Source organism: Papio anubis, chromosome 1, assembly GCF_008728515.1.
Source record: "Papio anubis isolate 15944 chromosome 1, Panubis1.0, whole genome shotgun sequence".
Classification (NCBI taxonomy): domain Eukaryota; kingdom Metazoa; phylum Chordata; class Mammalia; order Primates; family Cercopithecidae; genus Papio; species Papio anubis.
In genome coordinates this window covers 179211133-179233264 of record NC_044976.1, presented here as the reverse complement: position 1 = coordinate 179233264, position 22132 = coordinate 179211133, and the positions used below count along the sequence as shown (strand labels likewise).

Sequence of the window (22132 nt, the reverse complement as noted above, 5' to 3'; positions counted from 1 at the left end):
ATGGCTGACAAGCATATGAGAAAATGCTCAACATCACTAATCATTAGAGAAATACAAGCCAAAACCACAATGAGATACCATCTCCAGTCAGAATGGCTATTACTAAGAAATCAAAAAAAAAAAAAAAAATAGATGTTAGCAACATTGTGGAGAAAAGGGAACACTTACACACAATTGGTGGGAATGTAAATTAGTTCAGCCACTGTGGAAAGCCATCTGGGGATTTCTCAAAGAACTTAAGTCAGAATTACCATTTGACCCAGCATTTTCATTGTTTGGTATATACTCAAATGAATATAAATCATTCTACCATAAAGATACATGCACATGTGTGTTTATTGCAGTACTATTCACAATAGCAAAGACATGGAATTAACCTAGGCATCCATCAATTGGTGGACTGGATAAAGAAAATGTGGTACATATACACCACGGAATATCACACAGCTATTAAAAAATGAGATCATGGCCTCTGCAGCAACATGGGTGGTGCTGGAGGTCATTATCCTAAGCAAATTAATGCAGGAACAAAAAAAGCAAGTGCCACATGTTCTCAATTATAAGTAGGTGCTAAATATTGAGTACACATGGATATAAAGAGAATAACAAAGACACAGGGCCGTATTTGAGAGTGGAAGGTAGGAAGAGAGTGAGGATAGTATCCAGTACCCTACTGGGTACTGTGCTTATTACATGGGTGACAAAATTATCTGTACACCAAACCCCCATGACACACAGTTTGCCTATATAATAAACCTTCACATGTACCTCTGAACCTAAAATAAAAAGTGGAAACAAAAAAAAAAAAAAAGAAAGTTTACTTGTATTTGTTTCTTTTGAAATCTTGGTCAACCTTTCTTTACCTCAGGATGGTTAATTTTTTTGAATATGTTTATTAAATTACACCTATCATGACATCTCCCACTTACCTAATACAGCTTTGCGAGCTAACTCTATGCCAGCTATTTTGCCCAAATGTCTAATCTTCCCAAAGGAAGACAGTAGTCTTGGAGAGAAGGAGCTGTGCTCTTTGTCCTTCACGGTGCCCACTGTGGCCTTTCTGTGATTTCCAGACTTGTAAAGCTTAGCCTAGTCAATTTTTTAAAAATTCCCATGCAGCATCCACAGGATCATCAACTGTTTATTTTTCAAAGTAAGAACATTAAAAAGTGGTTATCTGTGGCTGGGCATGGTGGCTCACGTCTGTAATCCCAGCACTTTGGGAGGCCGAGGTGGGCGGATCACTTGAGGTCAGGAGTTCGGGACCAGCCTGGCCAACAGGTGAAACCCCATCTCTACTAAAAATGCAAAAAATTAGCCGGGTGTGGTGGCACACACTTGTTATCCCATCTACTTGGAAGGAGGCATCAGAATCACTTGAACCTATGAGACAGAGGTTGCACTGAACCAAGATTAAGCCACTGCACTCCAGCCTGGGTTTTGGAGTAAGACTCCTACTCAAAAAAAAAAAAAAAAAAAAAAAAAAAGTTATCTACTATTGCCATCACTTTATAAAATCAAGAAAATCTTAATGTCAGAAAAGTATGAAACACATAATTGCAGAATGAAGGATAAGACTTCCCACAAAAGCACAACTGGTGAACTTGCACCCACATATAGGTACACAGAAATTGATATGAAGAAACATACACACTACACTACATTGGGTTTTTTTTTTTTTGTCTCATTTTTCTGTGTTCAGTGATGACTTTTTCTTTGACTACTACCTATAGATAGACTGTATTTGGGAATCACTGGCCTACCTCATTGCATACATGAAACAATAACTGAGAATACCAAAACACCACAATCAGAAAAGGCATTTGGCAAGAACAGCTAAGAAATATCTTAGCATTCATAACTGCTGCTAAAGCGGTTAGTCCTTTTTCATATTGACTCTGGAAACCTACACTGGAACAGGCTTTGGCCCCTCCTACCACTGTAGCAGATCCGAGTAAGACAAGTTTTCAGCACCACAAGAAATGGACATGTAATAAATAGCCACAACTAACATTTTCCAGAACACTTTGAAGAAAAACAAACCTTCCTCCATTTTAGCACACTCAGAGCTACTGGAGCTCAGGAATCCTATTGAAGGGTACTCTGCAGGCCAAATCTGAATTTTGAGCCACTGTAAAACTACCGCAATCACTTAAAAAAAAATTAAGAGATAGGGCCTTACTATGTTGCCTAGGCTGGATTCAAATCCCCAGGCTCAAGCAAATCTCTCACCTCAGCCTTCTGACTAGCTGGGACTGCAGGCACATGCTGATGCACCCGGCTCTACAATTGCTCTTAGCCATCTAAGAAAGCATTTTCTCTAACCCAGGCTAATACCCGATATGAACAGCAAGGGATACAGAAGTGGTCGATAGACAATGCAGAAGCAAGATAAAACAGAACAGCCATTTCCTAGGGCATACCAACTGCATCATTTACTCAGTCTTTAGAGAGGAGAGATTGGAGGTCAATACACTACAGCTTAATGTACATGTGCATACGCTTAAGATAAATATTGGGTTATATACATTCTGTATCTGGTAGATGTGGAATTTCAAAACTTCCACAGAATCGTGCACCTACACCTGCCCATTTACAAGCTCCTGCACCCATATATAGTGCTCAATATAAATTTTGTTTAAAGGGTGAATGAATAACTAAATCTTCTGCTGGGAAGAGGATTTATTAATTTAATTAACATATTTATTTTGTACCTGTTATAGGCCAGACATTGTGCTAAGGATACATTTACTAGGGCTACTCCCATAAAAGAAACAATCTTGGTTTCTTCTCTAGTTCTCATTCTCCCTACCCTGCCTCTGTTCCCCTGTAAGAACCTATCCAATTTGGGAATTCACCAACTACTCAACTTTTAGACATCCCAAAGCCATTCTCAACAATCGCCCTCCAAGCCTGTCTTTTGTTTCTGAACTGCTATTGCTCCAAACCTAGTCTGTGTTTAGCTTTATTTTTTTATTTTTTATTTTATTTTATTTTATTTTTGAGATGGAGTCTGGCTCAGTAAGTGCTGGGAGACTTATTGTATGTCTGACTCTGTCACTCAGGCTGGAATGTAGTGTCGTGATCTTGGCTCACTGCAACCTCTGCCTCCTGGGTTCAAGTGATTCTCATGTCCCAGCCTCCTGAGTAGCTGGAATTACAGGCGTGCACCACCACAACTGGCTAATTTTCGTATTTTTAGTAGAGATGGGATTTCACCATGTTGGCCAGGCTGGTCTCGAACTCCTGACCTCAAGTGACCTATCCTGCCCTAGCCTCTCAAAGTGCTGAGATTACAGGCATGAGCCACCATGTCCGGCCTCTGTCTAACTTTAAACCTTGGATCTGGTGCCCTGATTTCAATCCTGTCTTTGTGCCTTGTAGCTATTGCTGTGTAACTACTCAAAAGCTGTTTGGCTTCAAATAATCACCATTTGTTATTGATCATGAATCTCTGAGTCATTTTGCTGATTCAGCTTATCTGGGGCAGGCTTGGTTGATCTTAGCTGGGCTGGTTTATGAACCTGAAGGGAGTTGGTGGATCAGCTGAGACTGGTTGGCCTAGAATGCTCTCACTCATATGCCTGACATTTGGCTGTCTGCTGGCTAGGGTGCTAGGGGTGGCTGGGCCACATGTTTCTCATCATCTGTCTGGCTAAGCAAGCTTTTCCATTTGTATGGCAGAAGTAGGAGTCCCAAGAGAAACAGCAAAAGTGCAAAGACATTTTCAAGCCCAGGTTTGGATCTACTGCAACCTCACTCTGCCACATTTTACTGGCCAACCCAAGCCATAAAGCCAGCGCAGACTCAAGAGGCAAAGAAACTCCACATCTTGCTGAGAAAAGCTGCAGTCATGTTATAAAGGCATGGATATGGGGAGAGGTAGAGAATTGGGGCCATTTCAATGCCGAATCTAACACAATCTTGGTAGTTGAATTTATTTCTGGAGTTTAAACTCTTGACTCTTCCTGTTGATATCAGACCTGGCTCGTGTCTCTGACTTTTCCAACCCTGCTACCTCAGGTAAGAATTTCCACTCACTTTTCACCCCTTAGGGGGCACCCTCTGAAGCCAGCCCCTTGCTAACAAGAAGGAAACTCAGACCCCATCCATGAATCAGTTCCGTTATTCTTAAGTAATCTTTCTCTTGTCTTGAAAAAAAGAACCCCTTCAGCTATTGTTAAAAATAGATATCTGAACCAGGCTGAACTCCGGCTGACAACTGTAATCAAAATTCTGATACCCAGAGAGGGCAGACCACAGAAGAAGAACCCTTACAAGATGCTACCTTAACAAGGCTGAATCCTTATTGAAAGACAGAAATAAAATACTGTATTTTCTCAATTCTAAAACACTTTTTTTTCACATTTTCACATTTCTAAAGCTGAGATGTCTTATAATCAGTGTGTATCTATAATGTGATGAAGTTGGTGATTATCCCTCACCCCAACCAATCCTCCTGAAAAAATACACAGCTGAATTAAAAACATAATTCATCTTTCAATTGATAGAATCTTGTAACTGTGGTGGGCCACCACTCTTCATTGCAAATGCCAATTGAGTGCTTACTAGAATGATTTAAACGAAAGCAGGAGAAAAGTAAGGTCATGAGAACTGGTAGGGCTTCCAAAAGCTTCTGTGTGTTAATGTCTCCAATTCAGGGACTTAGAGGGAATACTAGCAATACCAGGCAGGACAACACAAACAGGTGATTGTCGTCCTCCCTTGACTTTTTCTAGAATGATGATTATTGAAAGGGAACAGATGTGAGTTCCCCTGTTTCTCTCTTCCCCTGCTACCCTCTGGCACAGTGGCTGCTGGCCACTAGAATGGAGAGAAAGGTAAAATCAAGGAGAAGAAAGAAGCCAAAGCCATGTAAAATTCACAAACCGGTTGGTGGTCTTTCTGTAAGGAGCTGGTATAATCTGGTCATTGCTTGATTTGTTTCATTGGGTTGGTTTCTTTTATTGTGTCCATCATAGTAGTTAAGCAGGCAGGCTCTAGAGTCAGACTGCATTGGTTTAAATCCCAGCTATTTTAAAGTGGTGTGACTTTAGGCAACTAATAACCCTGCTATGCCTCAGTTTCTGCATCTATAAAACAGGGGTCAAAAATTACTTGATATTTGTACACTTACAATAATATCTGCCACATAGAAACATGAAATAATTTGTTATTATTGCCTTCTACTTGAAATTCCCTTGGAGAAGAAGAATCTCCTTTCTCTGGAAAGCCAAATATAATTCCTTAAAGTCCTAGAAGCAACCTTTAGTCCCTCCCTGATGCTTATTTTCCCCCTAAGATTAAAGCCACATAGTCCTTTCCCCAAGATGCTTGCTTTTTTGTGGGTGAAAAAAATCAGCAATATTATTATGATGAGAGTGAATTTGCTATTGAACATATTCCCTTTTTGGTGTTCAAAACTCCACCAGTGCTAAGAAAAGGGCAGAGTCGCCTCAGCTAGAGTCAGGTGCTTATCATCATTTTGTTTAACCTTGAAATAATTCTTACTTCGTAAGCACAGAATTCACTGCATAAATTAGACCAACGGGAATTAGAACAATGTGTGTGTAACTCTGTGCACACATGTCTCTATAATGAATGTAGAGTTACATATATTCAGCACGTCTGTGTAAGCGCCCAGAGACTTATTGTATGTCTGAAAAATAGAGCCCAGAGAAGCACAAAGCTATTTATTTGGAAGAAATTAGACTGTTTTTATGATTCTGAAAAGGTTAAGGCAGAAGATAGGTGACTGCGTAGAGGGAGTTAAGACTTGCGCATTTTGATTCATCTTTCTTATTAAAAGCCGCCTCTCCGGCTGCTGCACTTTCATCACCCTGCATGCCTCCATCCCCGGGCCAGAGGGGTTTTCACATCACCACAGAGGCAGGACTTCGTTCATTTGATTTATTCCATTTGGGATTAAATACATTGAAAGGGGGCCATGGCTGAATGGGTGTTTCTCGCCTGGCTTGCTCGGTATTTAGAAATCAGAGAAGTGGCTTCATGGTGTATGTGGAAGGGGATGGAGTGTAGCGAGAAGGAGGTGGTTTCAGCAGACAGGCAGCTCTTCCCATCTTCCCAGGAGCAAAGATTAGTTCCCAGGGCCCAGGTCTCAGTGGCAGGGCGTCAAGGAAAGCAGGCCCAAGGCCTTTCCTAACTCTTAGCCCCCAGGGATGGGCACATACCACAGGGAAAGTGAAAAACATTTTACAAAACAGACTAGACACGTGCCACATGACTGTGTCCTTAGAAACTTCCACACAGATCCCTTTTGGAGGCTCTTCTCCCTGTGCTGTGGCTCCCCAAAGCCTGCTTCATTGCTGCAGGGACCTTAACAATCCGAGGGGATTCACAGAGCTCTGGGGATTGCAACGGGATTACCGGGGAGGGATGCAGGGAAAATCCCCGGAGAGGCCTGCAATGTGCTGCAGGCCTGGGGCCTTCCTGGCAGGACGGATATCTCTATTCCTGGAGCCAAAAGTTCTGGGATCTGCAGAAAGGGATCCCTCGGGGACTATAATGAATGCGGTGCTCCAGCAGTGCCAGCTCGGTTCAGCTGCTTGATTAATGACATATGAGGGCTCACGGCAAATTTAACAGGAGGGCGCACCCTCACACAGTGCCTGCCCTGGATAAGATCCGGCACCTCACACCCTACAGGAGACTGCAGAGGGGCTCACATGACTCCTTCCCGAGCTCTGCATCCAGAGCGAAGCCCGTGAAGAGCCCGCCTGCGTCTCAGGTTCTGAGTCCGGAGTGCATAACAATGCGCCCCAGAGCCCGCCGAGGGGAGGACTGGCTCCATCTGCTCCTTCCCAATTCTCGGCTGCGGGGAGGGGGAGGGGGATCCCTCAGCGGTTAGGCCGGGTCCTGCTCGGTTATTGGCTGACACATTTTCAAAGCTACTCTCAAAGGCTTTTATGAAAATGCTGTTGCCGGGCAGCAGCTAAAGCCATTTGCCCTAGAAAATGGAAGGAAGCAGGTGTAACTATTCACCCCAACATGACCCCCAAACATTCCCCCCGACACACACGCTAGTCTACAGTGTGTTACTTTGTCCCTGTATATTTCAATAAGCGCACCAATCTGACACCTCAGCATTCCTCCCCGAAAATGTAACCATGAGGATTGTTCTGCCTGGTTTCTCTTTCAAGAGAAAGGAGGTGCCAATCCAGGGTGGTATTCCAGGAGACACCCCAGGTTCAGCCTCGGGCTGCCTCTGGCGGCAGAAGACACAGGGTGCATCTTCCGTCTTCAAATTCCCATAGCTTTCAGGAGATAGCAGAATTGCTGGAAGTCACGAGTGTCTTAGAAAGACCAAATGCTTTTTGTTAGAGTTCTCATTCTACTAAGTACACAAAACCGAACAGCATTTAAAAATTAATGTAATGTCTAATTTTTGTTAAATGATGAAATTTTATATTTCAAAGTGCTTTGAATTGGAAGCTTTGTATTCAAAAGGACTCTCACAATCATCTAATTTGATCATCATGATAGTCCAGTGGATTACTTACATTGGAGGAAATTGAGACACCAGCAAAACATAGTTATTTAAGGATTTATCATGTGTAACATAGCAGAACTGGGAATCAAGGGCAAATTTTCCAAATCCCAGTCCAATATTCTAAGCTTCCCCGTTGTAATGAATACATATATTATGAATCATTGTAACAAATTCATCATATAAATTTACCCAACATGTTGTCATGGTTTCTTGAGAAGGTGTTAAATGTGTCAAATGTGACATTTAGGCCTTCTTCTTCACCTACTTGTAGCTCCATCCCAAATGAGGCAAATAAGTGAAATTAATGGCATGGGGCGGAATAGTGGGGTTTTGAGTTGATGGACAATAGGCAACCATTGCATTTCTTTGAGCAGAATTGTGACATCATAAATCAGCATTTTAGGAAACCTCATTGAGCAGCAAGTGTCAGATTACTTCTGTGACTTCCTAAGTAGATATTACATTTATCCATGACTTCCTAAAGAAATTCTATGCTTCAATATTGTTATCTGATCCCTAAGTGATAATAACAATAGGAATTTCAGGCCAGGTCAAAGGCACAGGTCACTGAGAGATGACTCCGAGGAAAAGGCAGGGCAGAGTTATCAGCTCCCTTGAATCATATCCATGTCTAGCTTTCCTTTGAGACAAATGTAACTTTTTGTCCCTTAAATGCAATTTTTTGTCTCTTAAGGAGTACCATAGAGGAGGTTCTTACAGCACTTACATCAGAGGTAGGCACTACTGGGAGAAGTTAAGATTATAGGATTGGTCTCCACGTTACTCTTTAGATGCAGCCCTGTATCTAGCAGCCTGGAAAACTGAATGCTATTCAGGAAGCAGGACCCCCAGCTAAGTAGGCAGAGGCAAAGGAATCCTCCTTAGTGGCCCCCCAGTTAATCTTTGAGCTGAAATTATTGAGCTGCCATCTACCCTCGGATCTTCCCTTCTTCACTGCTGGGGTTCTCTACTTTTAAACTATTCGTTTTATATGAAAAAAATGCTCCTTATCACTAACCGTCAGATAAATGTAAATAAAAACCAAATGAAATATCAGCTCACACCAGTCAGAATGGCTACTATTAAAAAGTTAAAAAAACAACAGATGCTGGTGAGGCTGCAGAGGAAAAAGTAACACTTATACACTATTAGTGGGAATGTAAATTAGTTCAGCCACTGTGGAAAGTAGTTTGGAGATTTCTCAAAGAACTTAAAACAGAGCTGCTATCTGACCCAGCAATCCCATTACTGGGTATATACCTAAAGGAAAATAAATCATTCTACTAAAAAGACGTTGTGCTATTCACAGTAGCAAAGACGTGGAATCAACCCAGGTGCCCATCAATATTGGGTTGGATAAAGAAAATGTGGTACATATACACCGTGGAATACTACATAGCCATAAAAAGAACAAAATCATGTCCTTTGCAGCAACATGGATGCAGCTGGAGGCCGTAATCCTAAGCGAATTAACCCAGGAACAGGAAACCAAATATCACATAAACATTGGGTACTCACGGAAATAAAGATGGCAAGAATCAGAAAGATGACTAGAGTAGGGAGGAAGTATGGGGGGCAACGGTTGAAAAACTATTGGATACTATGCTCAGTACCTGGGTGATGGGATCAGTCATACCCCAAAACCCAGCATCATGCAATATACCCAGGTAACAGATCTGCACATGTACCCCTGAATCTAAAATAAAACTTGAAATTATAACTTAAAAAAAAAAAAACTTGTTGTGTCGTACACTTGTTGACAAAGGGATCAGTTGGTTAAACAATAAACTAATAAGGCTAAAGATCCAATCCTAAATAAAATATTTATATCATCAGCGATTTCCTAATTAGATATTACATGTACCCATGACTTCCTAAAGAAATTCAATTCTTCAATATTATTATCTAAGCCCTAAGTGATAATAATAATGGGAATTTCAGGCCAGGTCACATGCACAGATCACTGAGAGATGACTCAATATTTTGAAAGAGATAAAAAGTTTTATTCTTTATTTAGACCAAATAAGTGTTCACCTACCATATGTACATTCACAGCCCATCTAACTACAAATATATGGACAGTAAGTCACCTCTCTAAAGGAGAGTGCAGTGGGTCATTACAATGTATAAGCAATGATAAAGCAGCAGAAAAGGAACACTTGGATTGTTTCCAGTAAGTTCATTCGAACATTCGCCCTCTCATTTATTTACCCAGGAAGTTATCCTTTTTGAGTACCTATTATGTACCATGCACTTTGCAATGCTGGACAAGATAGAGGCCTAGACAGTCCTATCTGAGTAAATAATCCCAAACCAGTGCTTCAACCTAAGTTTTGCAAAGATTCCTTACCCTCTACAAATTCCCTGCCTTCTGAATGGAAAGCGGCATTTTCTCCTGCAACCCAAATTTCTCAGAGAGATGATTATGTGGCAGCAAAAGCTGCAAACCAGAGCCTTCCCTGGAGGCTGGGAAAATTGTGTTATCTCAAGAGGAGATTACACTAATCTGAATAACAAACTGCTCTGACTCACAAATCCTACCTACCAACCCCAAACCCTGAACTAACCTGATGAGATAGCAAATAGAATTGGAGCTTGTGGAGGGGTGGCCGAAAGGTATATTTTCATAGACCTCGGCTAAGAAAAATCCTTTTGTTTTTGTGTCTTCAATTCACCACAACTTCTGGGGTTTTGTGACTTTATTTTGTCCTAATCCGTGCTCACAGTATCCTTCCACCTTCTACCTCTATTCTAAAGTGAAAATACAGAACCAATATCAGCTATAACCTGATTATCTGTAAAAATTGGGCCAGCACAGGGTCGTGGATAATAACCACAGACAATTTTGAAAATCATTTAAATTTGCCTTTGGCCTACATTTGTTTACACAAGTGCATTTCAAAGTAGATTCGCCTTCCTAATTACATTTTGTTTGCATTTCCTCAGCACACATTGACTGGGAAGTCAGGGAGGGGTGATGCAGAGTAGGCTGAGTGTTGAGAAAAACTGATTAAAGATAAAAATTTGTAGGAGTTAAACCACACATTTTATTATTCATTTAACAAATATTTATTGAACATTAACAAATGGTATGGCACGGCACTTGGTTTTGCAGGAAATATAAAGTTGAAATGAAATAGTTTTTGACCTGAAGAAATCTGACTTCTTAAAGAGGCAATATATAAAGACTTTACATTTATGCAATAGAGATTTCACTATAGCTCTAACTATAAGCCTAAATAGGACTGTTTTTACTCCAGATATCTGCAGGGCCCAGGTGGCTTTTGATTGAATGGAATTCAGACAAATAGTGATTCCTCCAATAACCACAACTGTAATTTTCTGTGTTTCTCCACTTGTACAAAATACAAGTCTCTCAGCTTGCATGAAATAGCCACAGAATCACCTCCCTGGGTACCAGAGCTCTCAGGACAATGGGTTGGAGAGGTTTCTCCTTGAAACTGCACATCTGCAGGTGTTGAGGAGTTCATCACTGAAGAAGCAAATACTCAGTGTCTCTCACGGTCCTCAGTTAAACCATTCTCTGGCAAGCCCTGTCATGAGCCCTTCTTTTGGTTTATCTCTATTCCTGGAATCTGCATTATGCTACCCCCAACAGGCCAGGAGCCCTCCCAAATTCAGTCCTCCACAGAAGAAAAGTGTGCCAGGTTGGAAAAAAGCAGGTAAGTGGGGCCATCTTGGACCCATATGCAGAATGGGACAAAGGTGTGACTCCACAGTACTAACCCTCCCCCCAGCCTCTCCCTCTAAAACTGGTTCCTTTCCACTCCCCTGCAGCCATTTCCACTGTGGAAAGAGGAATCGGTGATGCAGATTATGTGTGTGTCACTTGCTGGGTGTGAACCGCAGACTCACCCTCACTGCCCCCACTCCTGGCAAGACCACGTTGGACCCAAGTTGTCCTTGATATATTGCAGGGAGGTGGCCTTATGCTAGGGATGAGTGAAGAATTCACACAAGACACCTCCAGCCAGGCTTACTCAGGGCCAACATTGTCACTATCAGCACCATCATCAGAGGCACTCACACTGCACATGCCCATCTATGCACAGGCAAGTCAGGTGTAAACATGGGTCCTGGCCTCCTACTGCAGGTTGTGACCTATGAAATCATTTTCAGAGGTCAAACAATGTATTTGATATATAGTAAGGGTAAGTATTGTTATGCAAAACAACATATCATTATGTATATTCTTACTCTGTATCACAGTTTTATTAGGATTCTCCAGAGAAACCGAAGCAACACCATACATACAGATACATACAAATAAATGTATTATGAGAGATTGGCTCATGTGATTATGAAGGCTGAGATGTCCCACAGTCTGCTGTCTGGAAGCAGGAGGTGGGAACAGGCCCACGACCAGTGGTATAAACCCCAGTTCAAGTATGAAGGCCTGAGAACCAAGAGCATCCATGCCTGACAGCAGGAGAAGACAGACGCCTCAGCTCAAGCAGAGAAAGCAAATTTACCCTTCCTCTGCCTTTTTACTCTCTTCAGGCCCTCAATGCAGTGGATGCTGTCCACCAACATGGGTGAGAGAAGTCTTTATTCCATCTACAGATTCATGCTAATCTCGTCCAGAACACCCCTCACAGTCACACCTAGAAGTAATGCTTTACCAGCTATCTGGGCATCCCTTAGTCCAGTCAAGTTGAAGCATAAAAATAATCCCAAGATTTTTTTTATAGCTACTTTATCTAGAACATGCAGCATTGATGTGGGTGAGCATGAAGAAGGCCTTAGGAATGATTCCATAATACTCACTGAATAATATTCACTAAGATAATAGTAATAATACTCACTAAGTATTACTAAGTAATACTCACTAAGATAATAGTAAATATCTGCATCATCTACAAGCAAGTGACAACATAAATAAAAAGACAAGGAATGTGTAGGGTGAAGTTCCATTTTAAACAAGACTGTGTATAGAGAGTTGCCAGTTCCTTCCAATTCTTATCATGGATTTTATATTTCCAGAAATGGCGTTCATGCCCCAGACTCAGCAAGGGAATCAGCAGCAGCTCTGTTCAACAGCGTCTTCTATAAATGAAGAATTTTAGGAGCAAGTGGGTGTGGGGCGGAGGACATTGGAGCAACAGGGCCTCTCCTCAGTGCCAGATTCTGTCCCCCAGTATCCCTGAGAAATGTTTTGGAGATGCAACTGTTTTTTTTTTTTTTTTTTTTTGAGACAGGGTCTCACTCTGTCACTCAGGCTGAAGTGCACTGTCACCATCTCGGCACCCTGCAACCTCTGCTTCCTGGGCTCAAGTAATCCTCCCACCTCAGCCTCCCAAGTGGCTGGGACTACAGGTATGCACTACTGCGCCCAGCTAACTTTTGTAATTTTTTGTAGAGATGGGTTTTTACCATGTTGTCCAGGCTGGTCTCAAACTCCTGGGCTCAAGTGATCTGTCTGCTCACTTCAGCCTCCCACAGTGCTTGTGCACCACCACACCTGGCCTGGAGATACGTCTTATATTTCAGGACAACAATTTGGCTCCCCTGTTCAACTGGTGCTGCTGATCATGCCACCTGCTAGAACTGAGCTAAAAAGAGATTTGAATACCAGGATAGAGCAGGTAATTAACCACCTAAGTAGGAAGACCTGATGCTCCCAGAATGCCTTCCGCATCCATGGGCTAACTCGTTTTGTTTTTTTCTTTTTTGAGACAGAGTCTCACTCTTGCTGCCCAGGCTGGAGTGCAGTGGTGCAATCTCGGCTCACTGCAACCTCCACCTCCTGGGTTCAAGTGATTCTCGTGCCTTAGCCTCCCAAGTAGCTGGAACTACAGGCACATGCCCCCACGCCTGGCTAATTTTTGTATTTTTATTAGAGACAGGGTTTCACCATTTTGGCAAGGCTGGTCTCAAACTCCTGACCTCAGATATCCACCCGCCTCAGCCCCTCAAGGTGCTGGGATTACAGGTGTGAGCCACTGTGTCCAGCCATCCATGGGCTGACTCTTAAAATCAACGTGGGAGCACATTATTTCATATCAAACTCTAAATTCCCCTGAAGTGGTAACACTTCAGGATGTCAGTCATTTATATCTCAGCATGAATTCATTTCAGATTTTTTCTAAAACTAAGTATCTTGGGAGGCCGAGGCAGGCAGATCACCTGAAGTCAGGAGTTCAAGACCAGCCTGCCCAACATGGTGAAATCCTGTCTCTACTAAAAATACAAAAAATTAGCTGGGCGTGGTGGCAGGTCCCTATAATCCCAGCTACTCGGGAGGCTGAGGCAAAAGAATAACTTGAACTGGGAGGTGGAGGTTGCAGTGAGCCGAGATCACCACCACTGTACTCCAGCCCGGGCAACAAGAGTGGGATTCCGTCTCACAAAAAAAAAAACAAAAACAAAAACAAAAAAAACCCAACAACAAAAAACTAGGTATCGACAGGAACAAAAACAAGATTGTGCCTGAGAAGACACTACTACTGTAATAGTAGCCTGAAGGAAGGAGGCTGGAGAGGCAAAGACAACCTTTTGTACGTTGCTGTGCTCAGAGCTGGTCCAGCTGAGGAACATGGCCTTCTGCCCACTGAGAACGCTGCAGCCAACAGTGGTTTGAGCCAGCTTTCTAAGAACATCGGCCATTTGAGTTTGACTTTGAACCTAGAAGTCCAAATTCAAGTGTGATGCAGGGGAAAGTGTGGCAAAGGTATCAAGATTTTATTTTAATATTTGTCAAACCATTCTGCTCCTTTTCCTGCCCCCACCTCTACTATCACCACCACTAGAAGAATCATTCCAACAACCCCCTAACTTGGGGCCAGATGATCTCTATGGTTTGGCCAAGAAAAGTCCAAGGGCAGAGGCACCTAAGACAACTATGTAGTCATCATCATAACCAATAAATAACATTAGGTATTTTCTGCATGCCAGCAAGGTGCTAAGTGTTTGTTTGTTTTGAGACAGAGTCTCACTCTGTCGCCCAGTCTGGAGTGTAGTGGCGCGATCTCGGCTCACGGGAAGCTCAGCCTCCCAGGTTCACACCATTCTTCTGCCTCAGCCTCCCAAGTAGCTGGGACTACAGGCGCCCACCACCACGCCTGGCTAATTTTTTGTACTTTTAGTAGAGACGAGGTTTCACCATGTTAGCCAGGATGGTCTCAATCTCCTGACCCTGTGATCTGCCCGCCTCAGCCTCCCAAAGTGCTGGGATTACAGGCGTGAGGTGCTAAGCTTTTTATGGGGATTATTTCTTTCAATCATCACAAAACTCCATGAGATAAGTCTGTCATTGTATAGATGATATAACTAAAGCTTAGAAAGGTTAAGTAATAGGCCACAGTCACAGGGCTTGTCAGTAGTGCAGATGGAATTCAGCCAAGGCAGTCTGACCCCAAACTCTTAATCAATAGGCTAAGCAGCAGCACCCCTTGGGAAGAAGTACTAGTCACTCAAGGAGTCCACCAGAAAAGGTCTGCTTCCCTCTGCGTGTCTTCAACTCAAGCCTCATTCCTTCACAGTGTGACCTGGAAAGAATTTTCCCCTACACTGCCACCCAGGAAGCGGTGGAAAGGAAGCCCTGGCCTGGCCCCTGCAGTGTCCTTGAAGGAGATGGATGAAGGTGAGGCAGACCTGGCTCACCGCCGCTGCAGGTCCCTGCGCTGGGAAGCAGCGTCTCTGCAGAGGCTCACCTGGGCAGCCCACACCCCGGAGATGATATCATGGCTCAGATGAGGGGTTTGAAGCCATCAATGGACTGACAGCATAATACCCATCACTTTCACAGAATGTGTCTTTAAGCAGGAAAATTTTAGCTCTGTGTACCTTAACACGGCTCCATCTCTCCTGCCACCAGGCTGGCTCCCAGACAGAGACCACTTGTGTCTTTCTGCACTGAGGCCCTCAGACCCAGCCAAGAACCACAGACTTCAAAGTTTGTGGAGTAAGTTTGGGCCTCATGGGGGGATCAGAGCTCAAGGCTCATGCCCCATGCTCGGGAAATGTTGTGTCAGCAGGAAGCCACTTTCTCTTTGAATATGGCTGTGAGGTGGCGAGACCTCTGAATGTGCAAGGAGACACTGGTGCTCCTAACATCTAGTCGCTGATGCATGGTTCCCCGAGCAGCTCTGGACAGGCGGAAGCTAGGGGCAGGGAGAGGATGGCCTGTGCGGCCTGCCGAGATGGTGAACGTCCTTCCATCTAGGAACAGCAGCCTTACCAAAGCGCCTTTTCCCATTTCCTGCACACCTTCTTCTCTCTGTTTCTCTCTTTGGTTTTAGTGGTTCTTCCTTCCTTTTCCTGACTTTCTTTCTACTTCCGTAGATGTGCTTTTAAGTAAGTGTGGGTTTTTGTTTTTGTTTTATCCCCATTAGAGCATTGTCCACCTTTTTCTCACTTTCCCAATGTTGTGGGTTCTTAGTGGGAAAACACTGGGTCTCATAGTTTCTACTCTTAGTGAAAAGTTTTACACTTTTCAGGCCTCCTGTCTTTGCTCACCAAAGTCCAGGCATACGTGCTTACTGACAGAAAAGATTCAAGAATCTGAACTATGAAGTGCATGCACACACGTATTCTCTCTCTCTCTCTAACACACACACACACACACATCCTTTCCATACCCACTCAAACCAGAATACTCTTGGCTCAACCTCATCAGAGCCAGTTGAAGATAATGATCTTTCTCTGGTTATGGTCTCCACATCAATGTGACACCTCATATCCAACCATCTTTAGAACTCAGGGACTGAGTTTACTTAGCTCTTGTGAAATGTAAGTGACCCCATAAGGCCAAAGACTGCACATACCAAGGAGTGTACCAGGTATTGCCACTGGGTGATACTATATCTCATCAGCACTCCCTTGCCTGGGTGGCATTTGATGTTCTGACACACTATTTCTATTCCCTGTCTTTAAGGAAAAGGTGCAGAGTTGCAAACTACTGCCAATCTAATCTTCTTTTTTCAACTCCCTCTGCTGTCACTTACTTGCTTTATGAATGTGAACAATCTTAGCATCTCTTTGCATCAGTTTCTTCATCTGTAAAATGGGGATAATAAAAATTACCTATCCCTTAGGGTCATTATATCAAATAAATGTGAAACAGTTATTGTTCTTGGCTGCAAGCAACAGAATTCAACTCTAGATTCTGGGTTATAGGAGTGAATAATTTATTTGGGACAGCCCTGTCAGAATTAGTCAACTCCAGTCATTTTTCCATCCTTGTTTCACTAAGGCTTCATATTTCCAAGAGACAGAGCCTGACTGGTCTAGCACAGGCCACATGCCCATCCTCTTTATCAGTGAAGGACACAGGACTTTGACTCACAGGTATGGTATGAGACCTAAAGTTATGGCCCAATACTATGTGGGCCTTGACATCTGGGGAAAATGAGGGAGGCTTCAAATGACCTAACTGCCAACTTCCCTCTTCTTCTGTTCCTACAAATAAGGTCCCCTAGCCAAACATCTCTCCTTATCAAATGAACGAAGTGCAATTCCTGCCTATCCCTGAGTAGTGGGTTTCAGTTCCCTGTTGGCCTGTGGAATTATTTAAATGACCCAATCACATCTTTATAAGGTAGCAGGGGACACCCCTACCCTCTTGATACTACAAAGTCTGTCTCCCACAGCCTCTGCTTGTTCACTCTATTACTGAGCACAACCCCCTGTGGCTCTGTGTGGCCTGTGGTGTCCTCCTCCCCAAGACTGTGAGTAGAAGCAACTAATAAAATGCTGGCAACCTCATCTGTCCAGGGTCAGGTGTCCTGTGTGTTCAGCCATCCGCATAAACCTACAGCAAAGATCCCTCCCTAACAAATGGGGAGAAAAGAAGGCAAACAAAACAAGAGGCCCCCAAAGATTACATGTAATGGGGAATAGGTGGGCTCCAAAAGGAAAATCAAGAGTTGATTTTCTGGTTTAAATCTGCTGTTACCACAAGAGGAGGAGGGATGCAGGACAAGCAAAACAACAGGCATTCAAACACCATGAAAAGTGCTTAACACAGTACCTGAGAAACAGAAAAGGACCTGAAAATGTAGGTAGTAGTAATATTAGTTTCATATTATTATGGAATTCAAAAAACTCTCCAAAAAGAAACCTGTCACTGCAGCATTTTTCATGTTCATGGAGTACTTTTTGTCCCTGGCCCCTGCAACCTTTCCTCAGCACCTACACAACAGTGCAGGGCAACAAGCACTAAGAAACCCAAGGCATTTTTAAGGCAACCACAGGTGTAAGTCCCAATGCAAGAAGCACAAAGATGCCGGCAGAGGACACCCCTTTGCATGGGATTCCTGAGATGGGCAGGTGAATGAGGCCCAAGGAGTGGATCACACAAGGACCTTGCTTTGCAAATGAAGTCACTGTCAGCCAAAAATGCATCAGGCCGGAAGTGAACAGGTGATGAGCCAGTAACTCTGTATTGAACCACCCCCCTAATCATTTGCCTCTTTCAGGGAACACTTGAAAACACTATTTCTTGCAAGGGTGGCCTTCAGAGTAGACAGTGTGGCCACTGCACCATGATGTATCCCAATCACAAGTGCCAGACAGAGCCTCCTGACCCCAAATACTGATCCATTGTCTATCATTCTGCCATGAAAATGTCATTCTTATGATTTCCAAGAGTCCTTTTCAAATTGACGCAGGTTCCACCTTGTCAGCAAATACTTTACCTGCAACATTTGCTCTCCTTAAGCTGGGAAGCAAAATAGGACACAAGCTGGGTACCTGACTGGAAGCAGAGCACCTGACTAGGACAAGACCCAGGAGGAAGGAAAGGAGGACTGATAAGTGGCTGGGAACACATACCAGCAACAAATATTGAGACAGATACTCAGTGGGCTGGGGTCAGCCAACATTACCCCTGATTTGAACCGTGGAACCATTCAGCTAAGTGATATGGCTGCACCCTGGCATCACCCTAACCTTTTTCTACCGGGAACTCAAGGCCTTGGCATCTGCATTGGTAGCCAGGAATATGTTGGCCCCACATACTGGCTAAGTTCAAAAAATCTCCAGATGCTACACAGGGCCTGAGATGTCACCACTTTGAACACCAGGAAACCCTAACCTGATCTTCCCACCGTTTTAATCTCTGTTTTCCTCCTTTGCTTTCCACCATCCTAGAGCTTCTAATTTGCAGAATTTAGAAATCAAAATTCTTGAGCAGTTGCTTGCATAGCTCTGTCGTGTTTCAGAGTATGAATGATAACAACAGTAGGGGCAACAATTTTTCAGAGCTTATTAAATGCCAGGAACCTTATAAATATCTTATTTATTCCACTACAATAACCCTGCAAAGTGAACTTTGTTACCCCCATTTAACAAATGAAGAACTCTAAGTCACACAGATAGTAGGGAGAAGAGCTGGACTTCAGCTCTAACTCTAAAGCCTCAAACACACTTACTTCCTCTTGGGAAAGGATGCTGGACTTACCATCATGTGTCAATCCTGCCAAACAGGTTAGCCACACATCCATGAAGAACCCATGAAAATGTGAGTTTTTCCTGAAGTAAAGCTTCTCAGGCATTCAGAATGTAAACTCATACAACTACTTGGATGTCATCCATGGCCACATTTGACCTGATGACTCAGGTCATACGGAGCCCAGACCCTGCCCTAGAGGCTAATAAACACATCTCGTTCCATCTGAATTTGACCATAAAATCCAGATATCTTTTTAGTCTGTTTCTAGAGTCCTTATTGATATATCCTTCCAATGTGCTCACATGTCACCCACGGCCAGAACATAAAAATGTCTCTGGCTTGGAACACCATATGAACAGTATTTACACCTTTTAAAAATATGGGCATCCTTCAAAATACCCACGTTTTATTATAAACAATACCATTTAGGATGTTCTAACACAGAAGTCTTCTATTCCTTCTGTTCTTCTATTGTAGTCATGGAGACTTCAGATTTGGTTGAAATAAACAGACAAAATTAAAACCTGCACAAAAAGTTGGTATCAGAGCAAACAATATTGACAGTTTATATTTCAGTGGTATTTTTGTCTGAGGAAATCAATCATTCTGCAGACATGACCTCATTCTGATCTCTCAGGTGGGAAAAGGATAGTGCTGCCTTCCTCTTAAGATCCATAAAGGACTCATGGTGACGACCAGGTAAAGGGGAGACTGGGGCTGCAGCACACTGAAACACATGGCTGAAACAAAAGAATTTCACCCACTCAGTTGTTTGGCATCAGACTGATCAAATTAATCATTTGAATTTAATAATTAAATCGATCAAGTCAGCCAAAGTGGTCTACACAGATAAGAACTGGCCAAGTTGCCATTGTCCCAAATTGAGCCACGGCGACCAAATAAGAAAAAGTCTTGGGTCGCTCACTTGAAGATACTTATAGTTTTAAAAAAGAAATATTTCCCTGCTGTTAACAACATGCTCTGTTTATTTTATTTTATTTTTTCTTTTTCTTTGAGACAGAGTCTCACTCTGTCACCCAGGCTGGAGCGCAGTGGCGCAATCTGGGCTTACTGCAACCTCTGGCTCCCCCAGGTTCAAGCGATTCTCCTGCCTCAGCCTCCCAAGTAGCTGGGTTACAGGCGCGTGCCACCACACCTAGCTAATTTTTGTATTTTTAGTGGAGACGGGGTTTCGCCATGTTAGCCAGGCTGTTCTAGATCTCCTGACCTCAAGTGATCTGCCTGCCTCAGCCTCCCAAAGTGCTGGGATTACAGGCGTGAGCCACTGCGCCTGACCTCTCTTAAATGACTGCAGTTGTCCCATAGACTGCACTGGCACCGGGGGATGCCTCTAAAATACAAATCCAATCACCTTACCCCCACTGACCACAGGATGAACCTGAGGTCCTTCCTGATGACACAAGGGCCTTAACTGACCTCTGGACCACTTTCCTGTTTCACCTCTCTCCCCTGTCTCCACTGCCATGCTGTAGTTGTGAGATGCTATTAGTAACTAGTAGTTATTTAAATGCTCAAGCTGTTGCCAAAACCATTTACTTTGCCTGGAAATACTATGTCTCCCACAGATACACGCACACCCCGTTCCTGACCCCATCATTTCTTGTTTGAAAAACACCAATTTATCTCTCTTTTCTTTTATGGTTACTTTTTAAAGTAATTTTTTATTGCAAAAGAAGTACACAGAAAATACAGTACATCAAACAGAAACAAGAAAAGTAGAAGTACACATTTTCATGATACCAAAGATAAAATTGTTTGCATTTTGATATATTCCTCACAATCCTCTTCATGTGCACATATATAGACATTTTCTACCATGCCAATTTGACTTTTGAGACTCATCTCAAATGCCACTTCCTATAAGAAGACTTTTCTAACCTTTCCTCCTACTCATGCCCCCAAACTTAATCTCACTCACTCCCACTCACCCTACAGGTTTCAGCTTAAATGTCATATCCTCAGACAGTTTTTTCCTGACCCCCATAGTAAATGACATCACCCCAGTTACTCTCTTGGATAGCAGACTGTTCTTTCTTTCATAAAACTATCTGAATTTATCATTATAAATATATTTATTTGTGTATTTATGCATTCATGTCTTTCTTTCCCATTAGGCTGTAAGATCCATGAGAGTAGAGATGATTGCTGGCCGTGCTTATCACTGTAGACCCAAAGCCTGAAATAGAATCTGGTTCTTTAAACACATGATGAATATACATTGAATAACTAAATGAATGAAAACACTGTTCTTCAAGCTCCCACGAACACCTTACCACTCTCTACCATGTCAACTTATTTTATTATAACAATTGCTCACCATTAAACCATATGGTCCTGGAAGACAAAGACTGTCTTTAAGTCTATAAAGTCGGCCGGGCGCGGTGGCTCAAGCCTGTAATCCCAGCACTTTGGGAGGCCGAGACGGGCGGATCACGAGGTCAGGAGATCGAGACCATCCTGGCTAACACGGTGAAACCCCGTCTTTACTAAAAAATACAAAAAACTAGCCGGGTGCGGTGGCGGGCGTCTGTAGTCCCAGCTACTCGGGAGGCTGAGGCAGGAGAATGGCGTGAACCCGGGAGGCGGAGCTTGCAGTGAGCTGAGATCCGGCCACTGCACTCCAGCCTGGGCGGCAGAGCGAGACTCTGTCTCAAAAAAAAAAAAAAGTCTATAAAGTCATATTTATATGTGAAATCATAATTACATCCCCATCACACAATGTCCTGCACATGGTAGATATTCAATTCTTTGGAATGAGAAAAATTGAATGAATGAATTGCTATATGGGCAGGGCAGCTTGCCAGTGATGCGCTCAAGTGATCCCATTTCTTACATAAATCTTTTCTTCCTGGTTTTAATAACAGTTTCTATATAACACCAAAATATAACTGAAAAGTAAAAACATTGCTTTGTGCTCCAGATGTTTCATTTTCAGAAGCCAAACATCCAGATCATTTGGACCCATATGAAAAACTGAGCCTCTCTTCATCCAAATGTTTGGCATTTTCTTGGCTCATTCACAGTCCAAAGGAAGAAAGAAATGGATGCGTTACCCCTCCACCATCAATACAGAGAGAAAATGAAAATAAATAATTAGTGTGATTAAAGTCCACATTTTCAATGCACCATAATCTTTCTATAATACATTCCAAAGAGCACTGATTTACATAAGAGACAACTGTTGTATG

General features: G+C 42.9%; 1 protein-coding gene and 1 long non-coding RNA gene across 4 annotated transcripts in view; one reads left to right on the top strand and one right to left on the bottom strand.

Moving 5' to 3' along the window:
- RGS8 (regulator of G protein signaling 8) overlaps positions 1-7818 on the bottom strand; it is a 59544-nt gene extending 51726 nt beyond the window's left edge. For 2 of the 3 annotated variants that reach the window (XM_021929748.2, XM_009192009.4), the window contains exon 1: positions 7700-7818. The gene's annotated coding sequence lies outside the window, so the exon portion shown is untranslated. The remainder of the gene's footprint in view (positions 1-7699) is intronic. The other variant, XM_021929752.2, reaches the window with a different exon arrangement.
- An 8667-nt stretch (positions 7819-16485) lies between these two features.
- Positions 16486-21290, top strand: LOC116271186. Its single transcript, XR_004179615.1, has 2 exons — positions 16486-19622; positions 21059-21290. It is a non-coding gene; the product is annotated as an uncharacterized LOC116271186 (long non-coding RNA).
- Positions 21291-22132: the final 842 nt, after the last annotated feature.